The 17388-nt window shown below is 34.7% G+C and overlaps 1 long non-coding RNA gene across 2 annotated transcripts; it reads right to left on the bottom strand.

Moving 5' to 3' along the window:
- Nucleotides 1–8330: 8330 nt before the first annotated feature.
- LOC133671296 (uncharacterized) lies at nt 8331–16692 on the bottom strand. Of its 2 annotated transcripts, XR_009834268.1 has the most exons (8): nt 15455–16692; nt 14362–15363; nt 13437–14286; nt 12937–13331; nt 12761–12831; nt 10619–11340; nt 9597–9827; nt 8331–9479 (listed from the first exon to the last, which is right to left on the bottom strand). It is a non-coding gene; the product is annotated as an uncharacterized LOC133671296 (long non-coding RNA). The 2 variants fall into 2 exon arrangements; XR_009834267.1 differs by having other exon boundaries at nt 10619–10794; nt 13437–15363; nt 15455–16685.
- Between the last annotated feature and the right edge of the window lie 696 nt (nt 16693–17388).

Here is a 17388-nt window from a genome sequence, read left to right as displayed (position 1 = left end):
TGCTCAGCAAAAATCAAATGGTCGACATGCTCATCTAAATTGGCAATGACTAAATCTTGATTTTGATGTTGCTCTTAAAGTGATTCATTTTTCTCTTCCAATTTTAATACCATTTCCCCAGCTTTTGATGCTCTTCTAACCCATTCTTCATGTTGACATCTTGCTTCCTCTTATCTTCTGACAAAAGTACATATTTTTCTTGTAATTGCTGGAACTGAAGTTGTTGATGTTGTAGCTGAGCTGACAAGTCATCCTTTTCTTGTTTTATGATAGCCAAAGTTTTCTCTCGAGTGGCTAGATTAGATTCTAACTTTCTTTTTTTAGCCCATAACTCTTCTACTTCAGCATTCAAACTTAGGTTATAAGATTCTTGTTGGGCGCGGACTTCTTCATGTATGTCTTCAGCAGACTGAATTAAAGACCTGGGTGACCCTTCAAAAGGAGGAACTTTGTACCCTTTCCCTCTCTTCTTTTGCCATATTGGATATCCTTCAGTTGTTTTTCCTTCTACTCTCTTAGAAGAAGTAACCCTACCAGGATGTTTCTATGCCTTCTTCACTGACTCCAATAATTTCTTCGAGGTCTTGAAATCTTCATAAAATGTTCCCAGTTTGGTAGTCCTTAGAATAAACTGCTCAAATCCAAACTGTCGTAAGACATGTTGGGACAGTAACTAATACAACAGCGGGCTCCTATCAACAGGACCCATGGGTACTCACCACGGTATGCCAGATAAGATTTGAAATAAGAGTATCTACTTCTCCAATGAAATGGAGATTTACTTAGACTCAAGAACATTGATTCCCATGTGGTTCTTCCTACTTCATGCAAGTGTTTTTCAGCAAAATTCTCCAGCTGAGAATAAAGATGCCATGGGGTACCAACCAAACCTGAAATCTTCCCCTCAATCATATGACTCACAGTCCAGACAAACAACAACTGCAAGCAACATCTTAAACGACTCCTTCCGACTTTTCTACAATAATTCAAGGATGAGAAAGTTTCTGCCAATATTGCTGTAGCCGGGTTAATTTTAAGGGTCACCACATTTTTAAATACATTGACAGCCTCAAAATCGATCATTCCCTCTGCAGATGGGAAAAGAACCAAACCATATATGCTTAGGGCCAAAATTCTCAATCGAATTTCATTGCTTTCATCATGTAATCTCCTCTTGAATATGGCTTCTAGTTCATTCCAAAACCAACCCTGGCTATTTCCTCGTTTAATTGCATGTGATTTTGCTAGTTGACAGTCTGTTTGGGTAATCCAAACAAAGTTAGTAAGTGCATGCTCTATAGGTGTGTAAAAGTACACCTTTTCTGACTTGGGACAATTTAGCAGGGATTCATACTCCTCGATAGTAGGAGTTATATCCACAGTATCAAATGTGAAGCACCGATATTCTGGATCCCAAAACCCTATCATGGCCTGAAAACAAGCATGTTGGACCCTAGTTTTCAGTAAATGTGATAGATCCCCATATTGTTTCTGAAAAGTGATTTGATCATGAGAGGATAACTTTTCCCAGCAGTCTAGCAGTTGTCCTGTGCCAAGTGGTCTGTCATCTAATTTAACATGCGCTGGCAACTGAGACTCAAATTCTGATGGCAAACAATCCCCTTCATCATGTTGGCTCAATTCTGATCTGGTCAAAAATTCCTCAATAGTAATGGGTTTTTCCATCTCACACTTCCTGTAAGGATCGGTGGAGATTTAATGAGCATATGAAATGTATATGAACATGTATGTTCATGCATTAACATTTGTTTGTGTCCTAAAGGGTATATCCTGCTTGATAGGATCTATCTCATAAGGTTTGGCTCAGTTTAGTCTATCCTTAAAGATATTTTTTGGTTCTTAGATTGCCCGAATTACTCGTGAAGTAATCGGCCTCTTAACCTTATACAACATGAGTAGGGGAGAAAAACTCCACAATACTAGTTGCATAAGATGAGTTACAATCCAAGCGAAAGTCCAAATGAGCATCAGTGGACATAAGTCACACTTGCCACCTGAATCTTTCTTTTCTAATCTTAAAAAGGACAAGCTTGGGTCCAGAGCTTTTATGGGTTCACAGTGAAGTGTGTGAAGACACAAATAAATAAACATGCATGCATGTGGCAATATGGAAAATGGAAAAGAATCACAGTAGATATTGCATAAAATAAATAATGCAAATAAAATAAATGCCCAAAAATAAATAGCGATAAGAAAGAGCAAATGAAAAGCAAACACAAGCAGTTGGCTCAACCCTAAGTCCCCAGCGGAGTCGCCATTCTGTCGATACACGACGTCGGGCAACGGCTCCCGCTTTTTTGCTTATTTTAACAAAAAGGGTTTTTTCTCAATTGGGGGAAATAAAGATTTTATTGGAGTCGCCTTCTAGTAATTTGAGGGAACTAGAAATCCCAAATTAGACATTGGTCCCAGAGATTCGGGTACGGGGTTAGTTATGATTAAGGGAAGGTAGACACCACCCTTAAAACATCCTTTCAAAATAAAGGTTACCCTTACTTGTGTGTTTTTTATTTGATTCAAATGCGATTATATTTTGAGCTTATTTGTAAATTTTTTATGATTAACGTCGGTCCCTAAAAATAGAAGACACGTTAAAAATGACATCAGTCCCTAAAAATTAGAAGACTCGTCTAAAATATTAACGTTTATCCCTAAAAAAGAGAGTTACGTCTGGGTTACCAAAAGAAATAATGGATATAATCCATTATATTTTGGGTTTATTGGTAATTGTTTTTTTAAAAAATGGTTAACGTCGGTCCCTAAAAATAGAAGACGCGTTAAAAATGACATCAGTCCCTAAAAATTAGGAGACTTGTCTAAAATATGACGTTTTAACCCTAAAAAGGAGAGTTACGTCTGGGTTACCAAAAGAAATAATGGACATAATCCATATTTGGTATTTACATTTTTGACATCGATCCTTTTTAAAAAAAAGGAGACGTGTCGACTTTGGTTTTTGTATTTTTTACAACATGCAAGAAAATTTACAAGCATTTATATATAAAAAAATATCAAAAATAACAGTAGGAACCCAAAAAATTACCTAAGTGCCACTGTATAGGTAAAATACTGAAATACCCTCGAAGTTCTCCGAAAATTACAAAAATGCCACTGGCGGCGCGTGTGGCACATGCGCGGCTACTGTTGGCGGCGGGGAGATTTTCCGGCGAGATTTTTGGCCAACCGATGGTTGATCCTGGTAGATCTGATGTCGAGGATTCTGATGGTGGTGGTCTTGACGGTCGTTGATGGCTGATGAGTGAGAATCGACGACTTAAAGTTCGGTGGCTGCCGAAAATCGCGGCCCTTTTCCGGCCAAATGGGGCGGAGAAAACGCTGGAAAAGGCCGGTGTTTTGCTTTTTAGGAGGTTGGCGACCTTTCTGTGGTGGTTTGGAGGCTTGAGACGGCCGGAGATGGGAGATCGGGCGAGAGAGAGAGAGTCGCCGGCAAGAGGAGAGAGAAGCTCTGGGTTATGTTACGGTGTGAACGCTAGCATGGTACACCGGTGCAGCTGAAGCCTGTGATCCGTTGGATCTCTGATGAAAATATCGTGCGGCTGTGATTGGCTTGATCTGCAGGTTGAACGGACGGTCCGGATGAACAGAGTTTTGATCTGGTGTGACGCGGTGCACCTAAATCTCGGTACACCGGGTGACGTGGCGCAACGGGATCAAAGCTTAGATTATTTCAAGGGCTGAGATGTGTTTGGGTTTTAATCTAGTGTGGTAAGCCTTATTGTATCCTATTAAATCAACGGTTTAGATCTAAACATGTTTAGATCTAACGGTTAGGATATATTTGGTATTTTCCATATTGTTTTTTTTTTAAAAAAAAATCAATATCCTACTCTCGTGAAGAAATAGTAAAAAAACTTAAATAGTAATCTGGATACTCTTTTCTTTTCTTTCTTTTTCTTCCGTCCTCTCTCCCTCTGGCGTACTATCACTGGCTATTTATAGCCAATGAAAGGGGACATACAAATCTTATTTTTTTTATCACCGTTTGCTTTCGACACAACTGCCCGTTTGACAAAAATTTTTATTTTATTTTATTTTTTTATTATGTATAATAATATATATTTATATAGGTAAAATTAAAAACTCAAATCAGTATTAGAAAAAGTCCGACTCAACCGCTAAAAATCAATTTTAATTACCAAAACTTATGCTGAAACATAAAAAATCTTTCAATGGATATAAAACCGGTGGACCGGGTTTTGACAAAAAAAAATAACAGTTTTGACCCAAAACAGCATGAAACTGATTTTTATCCTGGTCGTCATAGTTTGACCCGTATTGACCCGGTGAACTCGGTTTTGGTCAAAAATGACGGTTTTGACCCGAAACTCATTTTTATCCTGGTCAACATGAATTGACCCGTATTGACCTGGTGGACTCGGTTTTGGTAAAAAATGACGGTTTTGACTCGAAACGGCCCGAAAGTCATTTTTTACCCTAGTCGACATGGTTTGACCCGTATTGACCTGGTGAACTCGGTTTTGACCAAAAATAACGGTTTGGACCTGAAACAGCCCGAAACTCTTTTTTTACCCTGGTCAACATGGTTTGACCCGTATTGACCTGGTGGACTCGGTTTTGATGGAAAGATGCGATTGACTCGAGAAAAATATATTTTTGAATTTTCTTTTTTCTTAATTTTTTTAGATTTTTATAAATAATAATAGAAATAAAATAACATTCGAGAAAATCTTGGTGGATCCAAAATTGGGTTACAATAAAAGGGACCACATCAGAACCATGTGGATGGATAAGTTACACGAGGAGACTTGCATATAAATTAAGAACAACAAAACTTGAATCAATGTTTCTACTAGATCAATACTATTTCAATTAGATCAAGCATGGTGGGGTACTATCCTGTGCAAATACTGGGGTAAAATTAGGAGAAAACTTCAACTTTTTTAATAAAGGTACCACATCATAACCATATAGATAAACTACACACGGATACTTTATCCTTACCTGTTTAGTGGGATAAAAGTGGCTTGTCCCCATTTCAAAGCATTAAGGTGCATAATTATCTGAGTACATCATTCAAACGATAAAGTGACCTTGGCAAAAAGTCAAGAAACTGCTACTGATTATGCCATATCGTCTAGCAGATTGGGAACACAACTCTAAGAGAGAATATTTAACACAATAGAATAGACTAGGTAAATTACCTGCATGATGTCACGAGTTGTTATAGGAATGATGCAAGAAGCCAAGTGAGGATTACTTGAACTAATTTAAGAAGCCGAGCAAACAAAGAACCTAGTATAAATGGTTAAAGAAAAATCTACAGTGTTTAGGTCAAAATATGCAACCATATGGAGAAGCTTTCTATTAAGATGTCTTAAGAATTGAAAAGGCTAGAGCACACAACATTCAGATCAATAATCATGGTTGCTATCCGAGTACATAAGTGACTAAAAGTGTTGTAACAAACTGAGCTATGTGGAATAGAAACAGAAGAGCTGAATGAGGTTACTACAGGTAAACAGTGTTGGAACGGTACGAATGGCAAGTGCACTCACCAGCCGATCCCAAACTCATCATTTGGCCTTAACTACTCAAATGCACTCAGGTCATATATTCTCTCAAGATAAAAATCAAATAAATCAATGGTTGCATGTAGAAAGTGACTCAATGAAACTGTAAATGAAACAACACAATTGTGCTTCTAAAATCATCCATCATAAAGGCATCTCTTATAGAAATTAACTAGTTACATGACCCGCGCGATGCCACGGGTCAATGGTTTTTGCATAAAAAATATCAAAAAAAATTAAGATCTAAAAGTATTAGGTCTTTTTGCAAAGGTATACCCAAGAGTCTTGGGCGTGGCTGCAACGCCTGACCCAAGATAAATATTTATAATATTAATAATAACATTAAACTTGCATGACCCAAGTTGAAGTGGGTCTGAGTGCAACACCAGACCCAATAGATTAATTAAAAAAAACAAAGAAAAAAAACCAAAATGAAGAAAAAAGTTAATGAAAAAAAAGAAAAAAAAATCTGAATTAACAGGATGGTTCTTCAAACCAGGTTAACCCGTCAAACCTTTGGATTCGTATCGTGAAAGTTTGATAACTAAATAGGAAAAAAAATTTGACGGGTGAACAAAAAATTAACCGGGGTAACTCGTCAAACCCGGGATCCATGTCATGAAAGTTTGATAACTAAATAGAAAAAAATTGAACATTAACAAACTAAACTAAATGAAAAAAAATAAATAAAAAGGAAATAAAACAAACAAAAAGGCATCAACCTTTTCACTGTAGACTCCAGTATGCACTCCACAGTTAAAGGCATAAAAACAGCAAAAAAACAAAAAAAAAGAAAAAATAAAAGCATTGGTCGATAACTAAATAGGAAAAATTTTAATATTGATAAACTAAATTAAATTAAAAAATATTAAATAAAAAGAAACAATAAAAGAAAAAAAACTTATTAGAAGAAAAAAACTAATGAAGAAAGAGAAAAAAAATCTAAATTAACTGGGTTAACACGAGAAACCTGAAATTCGGGTCATGAAAGTCTGATAAATAAATAGAAAAAAATTTAATATCAACAAACTAAAAAAAAAATTAATTAAAAAGAAAAAAAAGAAGGCATCAGCCTTTTCACCGTGGGCTGCACTATGCAGTGTACAGTGAAAGACATAAAAAAAAGCAAAAAAAAAAACTAAAGGCTTCAGCCTTTTCACTGTGGACTGCATACAATATTAAAAGATGAAATCAGAAGAACAAAACTAATGAGAAAAAAGAAAAAAAAATCCGAATCAACCGAGTTAACGTGTCAAACCTACAATTCGTGTCCTTAAAGTGTAATAACTAAATAGAAAAAAGATTTATTATTAATGAAATAAATTAAAAAAAAAGATTAATTAAAAAGGAAAAAGCAAAGAAAAAACAAACATACAGGAAGAAAAAAACTAACAAAGAAAAATAAAAAAAATCTGAATAAACTGTGTTAACCCGTCAAACTTGAAATCTATGTCATGAAAGTCTGATAATTAAATAGAAAAAATTTAATATTAAGAAACTAAATAAAAAAAATAACATTAACAAACTAAATTAAACAAAAAAAATTCATTAAAAGAAAAAAAACACAGAAAAAAAACAAAAAAAAAAACAGCTTAGTGTTTCACTGTGGACTGCACAGTGAAACACTGAACATTTTTAGTATATATTATTAATTAAAAGAAAAAAAAGTAAAAAAAAAAATTTCGAGTTAACTCGTCAAACCAGGTTAACCCGTCAAACCCGGGATCCGTGTCATGAAAATCTGATAACTAAATAAAAAAATTAACATTAACAAACTAAATTAAACAAAAAAATTTCATTAAAAGAAAAAAACACAGAAAAAAGCAAAAAAAAAAAACCATAAAGGCATAGAAAACGAAAAAAACAAAAAAAAAAAAAAAAAAAACAAAAAAAAAGAAAGAAAAAGAAGAAGACTGCTCAATGTTTCACTATGGACTTGCACAGTAAAAAACTGAGTTGTTTTAGTTTATTGTTAATTCATCTGATAAGGCAGATAGGGAACCCATTCAATCCACCATGCATATTTAAGTAGCAAAACAGTCATTACATGAACAGAATGTTAAAAATAAAGGCAGTCACCAAATCAATCATATTCTCAACTGCTTTCTCCAGTAGGTGTAGTCAAGTTGCAGCAGCAACAATTTTATCCTGATTGAATAATGCTCCTAATCCTTACCAGCATCTATTACAGAAACGCTAATAAGGGTATCACACAGTCATAGTATGTAGAGAGACATCAAAATTTAAAAACAAACTATCATTGCTAGCAAAACACGTAACAGCCTTATTGGCAGCAGCATTTGTTAACACAACACATGGGCATAAAGGGAAATATGTGAATGATGTGCATCACTATTGATAAAACTAATGTTCATAATCCTTACCAACACCCATTAAAGAAATGCTAATAAGAGCATCGCACAGTCACAGTATAAAAAGACGTCAAAAGTCTAAAAACAAACTATCATTGCCAGCAAAACATGTAACAGCCTTATTAGCAGCCTAGGAAAGCACGGAAAAGATCTAGGAAAATATAACAGGCAGGAGCATGTGTTAACACAAAACATGGGCATAAAGGGCAAACATGTGTATGCTGTGCAACACTATTGATAAAAATAACTGTGCCAACATTCTGAAAAGATGAAAAAGCATATAAAATTGAAATGCTGATTAAAATCATGTAGATCAAAACAAAAGACGGCAACGCAAGCTTACCAAAGGATTGAAGGAAAAAAAAATGAAAAATCACCAACAACGAGTGAAGAACAAAATAAACGTAGAAATCCACAAGAAGCTTCCTTACATCGACAAGGAAAGTAGAAGTGTTGATATCCGCAGGAGCAAGGAAACATGTGAAATTGAAAACAATCACCCAACAACAAATTAAGGAAAGAAAAAAACCAAGAAATCCACAAGTAGCTTCCCTGAATCTACAAGAAAGTAGAAGTGTTGTTATCCACAAGAGTAAGGAAACATGCAAAATTGCAAAAACTCAAATTTCACTCAACAAGCATCTAGCATTAAGACTTGAAAAAATGGGTGCCTATACAGGTCCCTCAAATCCTACACTAGGCCAAACCAAAGCAGGAAATAAGATGCCCAAATAATTCTTAAATAATTGTGTTCTATAGACCATGTTTTATTATTATCTGCAATGTCAGCTGTATTAATTAGTTTATTGTGAGAGGAATTTTCAGCTGAAATCATAAATTAGGTAGTAACATGTAGAAACTTTTACTTGAGGAGATGCCTTACATTTTAGCTTATTCTAAGCTAAACCCCTATAGCATTCAAGAAGTGTGTTGACATTGTCCTTTTCACACCTAAATATACTAAAGAGTAACATCCTATTCTAAGGCACACCCCTATAGTATTCAATAAGGAGTAACCTCTTGAAATTTGCATAACTATAAAGAAAAGAAAAGGCAAAAAAACACAAGTTGCCTGCAATCCAAGGAATGGAAACAAAATGAAGAAATTGAACAAATAATATGCCAGAGAGGTTAATCATTTCTTTAGATATAGCTCCTGTTAAGTCCAATTTACTAAAACTACCTAAACAATTCAAAAAAGAAAATAAAAAAGAAAACCCTTAACATTGTGTTTTGATCAGGGAATTATCAGATATGAGGGCCTAGTCCTTTCCAAATTAAATGATGAGCATAAGATAAGAAAGTGCCACCTATTGGAAGATTCTGACAACACTAGCATACATCTGCATTGATGTTAAAGTATCATAATAGACTAATTTGAACTCTTGCCTGAGCCAAATTTGAAGAAAAAAGACATTGTAAATCACCATTTTGCTTTTGCAGCCTTTGTTCACGAGTAGCTTTGCTGGAAAATGGGTTGCCCGACCTTGTTTTTTGATAAAGGATGCTAAGCTGCTTTTCACGCTCCATTATACTGCAAGTTGCCAAAATTATTTATGAAAGAAAGATCCTGCACAAACCAAAAATCCTTCTACCATATAAATTGCTATTTTGGCATACACAGAACCATCAAGATAAGGAAAGAAAATACACTCTAGGGACTCTTGCAGGTCTTTCATATCAAGCTCAAGCTCTTTCTGCTTTTTTTATCGCTTCCTGTTTCTCGTTTCTCTGCTACCTCTTTCTCTATGTTCAATGCTTGAACTTCTTTTGTAAGATCTTTGAGCACCTTCTCCAAGTCCTTAGATTCCTCATGGGCATTCAACACCTCATCATGCATCTTAGCCAATTTCTCAGAGACCTTGCTTCGAGCCTCCTTCACCTGGAAGGAGACAAATAAAGATATAAGGGCACTACCTTGCCTCAAGAGAAAAAAATGAAACAATACAATTTAGATCTTGGATAGAGTCTTGAAATTGAATGTCAAGACAATCTAACACACCACTTGATATAACTATGGCCAAGGATTTCCATTTTGTAACATTATTTTTAAAGAAGAAAAGCATGTCATTCCAACGATAAACAGTCTAGAGAAATCTTGAAGGAAAAGAAAAAACACAGCATCAAAAAAATCACAGCACAAGCACAAGTCTTCCTAGTAGTCGATGCTAAACCACACTGCCATTTCCAAGCAAGCCATGAGGGGCTAAAGTAAAAGTCTCCAACAATGAATACGAATGAGAAATACTAGACCTAAATCTTTATGCAGCACTCATTGTATGGCAACTAGCCATTCACACTTCACAACATTCTACCCTCAAGATTGTCAATTTAATGTTTAATTCCTGGATTGCGGTGCTGATTATAAATCCAACTGTTTCCAAAACTAGTCTAGAAACAAGAACCTGATAAAGAATAACATAACTGTCAAACATTTTATTTTTAATGTAAGAATTAAGCTCACCTTTCAGTTCGTTTTTTAAAACTCCAAAATTATCTTGTAATAAATACACACATAAAGGACAAGGAACAACAACTAGTGGAAGAAACCTTATTGTCACCAGCATGCCTGTCCTTCGATGCTTCAACTAACAATTTGGTGCATATTTTGTGAGATTCATAAAATCACTACATGAAACATTATGCATGTCCAAACATCTAACAACTACTGACCTCCAATAATATATGTTGAGCTCATTGGAGTTCCTTATCATAAATAGTATATTCTAGAGATTTTCACTGCTTGTCAAGCTGCTGATATTTTCTCAGCTCCCTTTTCTCTTCATACCGGTCCTTCAGCCTCTCATCCAAGTACTGAACTACTTGAATTATTTGTTTTCTATTGATCCCTGTTTAACAGAGAAAATAAAATTATACAACCTGAAAAACCATCAACAGAAGAAAACCCACCTCAACTATCCCTTCCTTGCATGTTTCCGAAATAATTTTCAAACTTTCATGGCATCCCACATTCAAGACACTCGGAGTCTGTCAACAATGTCAATGATGCTATCTATTAAGTGTCACAAGAAACACGAAATTTAAAAATCAATAGGAAAAGAATATACATAATTTTTAGCAAAATTAAGCACTAACAAAAGGTTCAAGAAATCAAATATTCTTTCATGGCATCTCTCTTCATACACTTGAGTGCCACTAACATCTTTCAATAAATCAAGACACTCAAAGTCTTTCATCACTGTCAATGATGCTATCATTGTAACGGGAAACAAAAGAAATTTTAAAATCACTAGGAAAATAATATACATAATTTTTGGGAAAATTAAGCAATAACAAAAGGTTCAAAGAATCAAACCTTTCCTTACTACTCTACATAGTATAGATTGGAGCAAGAGAACCCACCACTTTCCAATAAATTCATAACTTCAGTTTTCCTAAAATTATTACTTTCAATCATTGATCTTCCAGAAACAAAGGAAAAGGTAGTGAGAAATAGAGTGCATAAAGAACATAGATGAACGTGATGTGCTTTCCATCCAAAAAATACTCATCCTTTTTCAAACCAATTGTTCTATGGAGATGCAATTCCTCCTAATCAACCAGTTGTGAAAGCATATGCCTAACAAGTGAGAGGGCACGAAGAAAACACCAAATGAATGCACACCATATGTAACAATTTCTCTTATAAGGAAAGGTAACATGGATCCAAGGACATTGTATAAAGCAATTTGCAGTTAAAATAAAATAGCAACAAAGAAGCACCAATCAAAAGGCAATGAGAAATAGAGTGCATAAAGAACATAGATTCTTTTCTACGAAGAAGCAATTGTTCTACAAAGATGCAATTCCTCCTTATCAACCTGTTGAAAGGTGAAAACATGCTTAACAAATGAGAGGACAAGAAGAAAACGACAGTCGAACGCACACCATATGCAACAATATCTTTATGAGGAAAAAGTTAACATGGATCCAGGGGACATTGTATAAAGCATTTTGCAGTCATGTTAAAATAACATAGCAACATGGAACCACCAATCAAATTTTTACTCTTAATGAATTCTCTCATGACTCTCACACGCAACAATATAGCCATCCATTTACTATAAAAAAATAGCCATGCCAGCAACTTGCTATTTGAGGTGGCCATCAACAGTGAAGATGGTCCTGGTTGGTTGATGTGGACAATAAACAACTGAAATAGAGACTTCCAACCCAACCCATTTAGGAAGCCAGAAGAGTGAGGAATAGGCATGATAGCAGTTAAGTTCAAGCAACTCGCCGAGATCGATAAAGTTGAAGATTCCAAGAGGTAGTAATTGAAGACAAGAACCTAATAAAAAATTAACCAAATTGGTTGATCAATGTGGTAAAAATATTCAAAAAGAACAACACTTAGATTGAGCACTTTCGAATAAGCAAAGAGTAATCAGGTTTCCTTTCATCTTCTAAGGGTCCGGAGGGATGAAGAAAATAGAAAAAAAAATTTGTATGGCGGCAAATATAGAGCACTTCTCTGTTTCCCCCCTAGTTCTTCCATAAAGCATTACAATGTTTCCAATTTCATGCATGGATGGAAGGATAGTGGCAGAATCCTAGATTGTTATCCCAATCAATGGTGGCCAAAGTTTGACTTTCTGAACTAAAATAAAATTATGCCTCATGATAGAATAACTAATTCAAAAGAAATTCTGGAGCATTGTGGGAGAAACTTTGTAAAGATAAAGATAAGCTTATATGTTAGAAGAAAAAAACGAATATAAAATTCAGGATCCTTCTCCTTTCGTAATAAGATGTGGACCATTATTTACACTCCATACCTCAGAAAAGAAAAAGAAGTAGGTTATGAAGTATTACCGGGATGTGATTGTCGGAATTATCAACACAATCTCAACAAAAACAGATAAAACATGATGCCCTGCACCTTCCTATTGAATAACAACAATCATTAGAATGCAAACTTAAAACGGTGACATTGAGAAACTACCTCAATCTCATAGATATTCAAACCATGTAGCTTACATGCAACATACCTATGCTCGACCAAATCATAAGCCTGCCGGAAATTTCTCACTTCAAATCACTGCAAAAGGATGTGCTTTTACAATTGCCAATATTGGCAACAGAATGATCTATACTCTTGTCATGGTATATAAGAATTTTCATCAAACAAGCAAAGGTTAGTGTTTCTATTATCAAATGAAACTACTTTCTATTATCAATTGAAACTACTTGCCGAAGTTCGGACCTTGTAAACCTCACTAAATCCTCCTTGCCCAAGAAGGTTTAAAAGGGCATATTGATGATTTAAAATCTGAAAATTATTAAAACTTGAATCATCCTCATCTCGTATCCTTTTCAATTCACGTATAAGACGTCCCTCTTCCAGTTCATAGCCGTCTCTCTCATGCAAAATTGTCTCTTCCTCCTACAGATAATCAACAATTCAATAACAAGGGACGCATGTATAATGGAGCACTTGCAACTTTTGCAATACTTGCAAAATGCAGCATCTCCATAAAGAATGACTTACACGCTAGACGCTCACTAGACGAGATTTAGAAATCTCATCCTGGATGAGAAAATCTTCTTCTTGTGCTCCAGATTCTGCATTTGTACCATCACCTTTGCCTTCATAGTAACAAAAACTAATGTTAATACTCAAAATGTATCTTAATAAATCACAAATAGCAGATAGACATTGTAAAAGCATGAGGAATAATTCGTTTCTTTTTATTTACTCATTTTTCAGTGACAAGTAATATTATTTTTCTAGGGTTTGAGGCCAAGACACATCAGTGCAACATCAGTCTATCACCTCTAGTGCAACAGGTGGCAATAATAAACGATAATAAACTATTTTCTTCCAAAAAGTCACCCACCTCAGTTAGCCATAAATATACAGAAACTTTTGGGGCAATGTATTACCATACACCCATTAGCATATAGGCATGCATGACAGCAAGCAAGAGGCCTATCAGAAAGCAGATCATAAATATGGAAGTAGCTTGGAAGGCCACAAAAGCTTCATGTGAAACAGAACAAATACCTGTTAAGGATAAGTACAGTTGCTTCTCAACAAGGTTGAGATATCTTACCTCGATGCGATCTGTTCTAAATTTAATAAGCTCCTCTTTAAGATCTTTTATTTCTTAGTTCAGCTGGGATAGTTCATGTTTTTCCTATGGTGTCAAGTGATCAATGAGCTCTGTGCCCGCCTCACCTTGTTTCGTGGTCACAGTGGCTTTAAGCTCACTATTTGATTAGTGACATCTACAAGAGATTTTTCCTATAAATAGGACCCAACGGCAGAGGAATAAGAACACTTGTGGTCTTAGCTTATCAAATTCAACAATAAGTTCACTTTCCTTTTTCACCATGATCTACAGAAGCAGAAAAGTCTGGTCAAACTATGCCCTTTCAATAAGCCTGACCAAAATAGAAAGAGAAAAAGATACATGCTTCCTGTAGCTTGTTTCTCTATGCTTTATGACTATTGAATCCTTCATGAGACTAGAAAATAACGATTTCAGCTCTGCAGCTCTCAACGTAGGCATTTCGCTCTTTGAAGTCTGCATTCAGCCTATAATTTTCTTCCTGAAGTAGATGACTTCTTTAACATCAAAAAATCAGAATATAAAGGAAATGGCAAGAGAAGCATGAGGACTTGCAACAACAGAATTAAGAAGTTCAATTGCATACTCATACCAAGTAACAAAACATACTTATCTAATTTCAATTAATCCATACATTTACACATAAACCTTGAAGACAGCTCATCATAAAACTAGAAATTTTCAAAGGGGTCTTGTTTTTAGTATAATGGTGGGCATCTACTAATTACTGCTATAGACCTTGAATAAATCCCGAACATTTGTAGCCAGTACAACATCTGGAAAAGGTAAAAAACTTATCATCGAAGTGCCCAGTTAATGTGGAAAAGAAAAATCAATTATTTCTCATAACAAGATGGTTCCGGTTCCTTGGACTAAAACGAAAAATCACCCAACAACAAGTGAAGGAAAGAAAACTTAGAAATCCACAAAAGCTTCCTTGAATCTACAACGAAAGTAGAAGAGTTCATATCCACAAGAGTAAGGAAACCTGTACAAATTGCAAAAAATCAAATTTCACTCGACTATGTGTGTCTATTCAGGTCCCCCAAATCCTCCACTAGGTCAAATCAAAGAAGGTATAAAATCCCCTAACATATTAATTTAAGTAACAAAATACACAAATAATTCTTAAATAATGATGTTTTAATTACTTATTTGCAAATTCTCCATCTACTAGACTGTGTTTTATTATTACCGACCATGTTAGCTGAATAAATTAGTTTATTGATAGTAGAGGACAAAAACCTAAAGTGAGGAGATACCTTAGGTAGTAATATGTGGAAAAGTTTAGTTGAGGAGATACCTTACATTTTAGCATAGCACACGTTAAATCATAGCATCATCCTGGAAGCAAAGCACATGTTAAATAAAAGCATTCAACATTTTTTATCCCCAAAAAATAATTAGCATTTTTCTCTTTGCTACAGTTTGATACCTTGGCTTGGATATGTTCTGAAATTCTCTCTAGCACGTCTTTCACATCAGGCTCAAGCTCAGTCTATTTTTTTATGGCTTATGTTTGTCGTTGAAGTAAAGATACATAAATCATAATCTCACATTAAAAACAATAAGTACAACAGAAGACATTTAACCATTAAAATCCAGTACCGTGGTACCTTGTCACTTGCCTCAAGTTCAGCTTGCCGTGTCTGAAGTTCCTCCTGTTTCCTAGTGAGATTTACATGTTGATCTAGTGCCTCCTTGTTTACATGGCTGAACTGTTGAAATGCTCATTGCACCAATGAAGCATTTTATGCAACTCTTTCAAACTCCTCTTATACCTATAAGTTCCAATAAAACAGAGCATGTTACTTTTGAAAAGATGAATGCTTAAGTGGAACCATGTAAACATGACCTATCTCAATAAGTACTGAACATGTGGGGGAAGACCAAAACATCATCTTCTAGGATTTCAGCAAGGATAACGGCTGGAAAATCAGGCAGAATAAATTAATTTAAAACATTGATTACAAGCCATAATAGTTTAATAATACATTAAAAGGCAAGAACAAAAAACTGAAGCTTAGACTAGTCATTTATCACATAAAGAAACAATAAAGCATATTCACAGTTCAGAGTTGTGTTGTGACTTCAGCCATTGAGTCTATCCATCCTGTCAGAAACACCTGGAAGAACAGCTAGTCAAAAAAATATTTTTATAGTGCAAAATTAAAATCAAGTTTCTAGAAACAACTCAAAGCACACTTTAGAGTTAGTGTTATGACTTCAGCCAATGAGTTAGCATCATTTAGTTCCTGCCCCTACAATTAAGAACCATGTAACATCTCAGATTTAGCAAAGGATATTAGGGCTTCCAAATTTTGTTTTTGTTATTTCAGATTAGTTGTGAAATTAGTCTCTAGCTCTGTTTTCTCATTTTAGTCTGTGATGGAAACTGCACATTCATGAGATTTCTTACCTCAATGTGATTTGTTCTACATAATTATGTTCATAAACTTCAACTTTGAGCATCGATAATCATAAAAGCCCCCCCGTCATAACGACTTTCTTCCTTACTTAATCACCTGATCATTAGTAACTTGTTAAGGCATCATAAACATGTAGAAGGATCATCATGTATAAGGCATCATAAACATGTACAAGGATCATGTATAAGGCATCATAAACATGTTCTTACCTCAAGAACATGTCGGTCAAATAATTTAAGTTACATACAAATATCATATCAAAGAAAAAGTGTTTTATGATAAAGGCACTGTGCAGTCTACAGTGAAAGGCATAAAAAAAAGAAAAAAAAACTAAAGGCACTGTGGACTGCATACAATATTAAAAGATGAAATCAGAAGAACAAAACTAATGAGGAAAAAGAAAAAAAATCCGAGTCAACCGGGTTAACGTGTCAAACCTAGAATTCGTGTCATGAAAGTGTAATAACTAAATAGAAAAAAGATTTATTATTAATGAAATAAATTAAAAAAAAAAGATTAATTAAAAAGGAGGCAAGGAAAAAAAAACATACAGGAAGAAAAACTAACGAAGAAAAATAAAAAAAATCTGAATAAACTGGGTGTTACGTCACATCTGAAATCTATGTCATGAAGGTCTGATAATTAAATAGAAAAATTTTAATATTAAGAAACTAAATAAAAAAAAGACGAGGAAAAACAAAAAAAAATCTGAATCAACCAGGTTAACCCGTCAAATCAGGTTAACCTGTCAAACCTGCAATTCGTGTCATGAAAGTGTAATAACTAAATAGAAAAAGATTTATTATTAATGAAATAAATTCAAAAAAGATTAATTAGAAAGGAAAAAAGCAAAGAGAAAAGAACATACAGGAAAAATAAAACTAATAAAGAAAAATTAAAAAAACATCTGAATAAACTAGGTTAACCCGTCAAACCCGGG

This window comes from Populus nigra, chromosome 13 (assembly GCF_951802175.1).
Source record: "Populus nigra chromosome 13, ddPopNigr1.1, whole genome shotgun sequence".
Taxonomy (NCBI): domain Eukaryota; kingdom Viridiplantae; phylum Streptophyta; class Magnoliopsida; order Malpighiales; family Salicaceae; genus Populus; species Populus nigra.
Note: the sequence above shows the minus strand (reverse complement) of the source record. Positions and strands in the feature narration are given on the sequence as shown.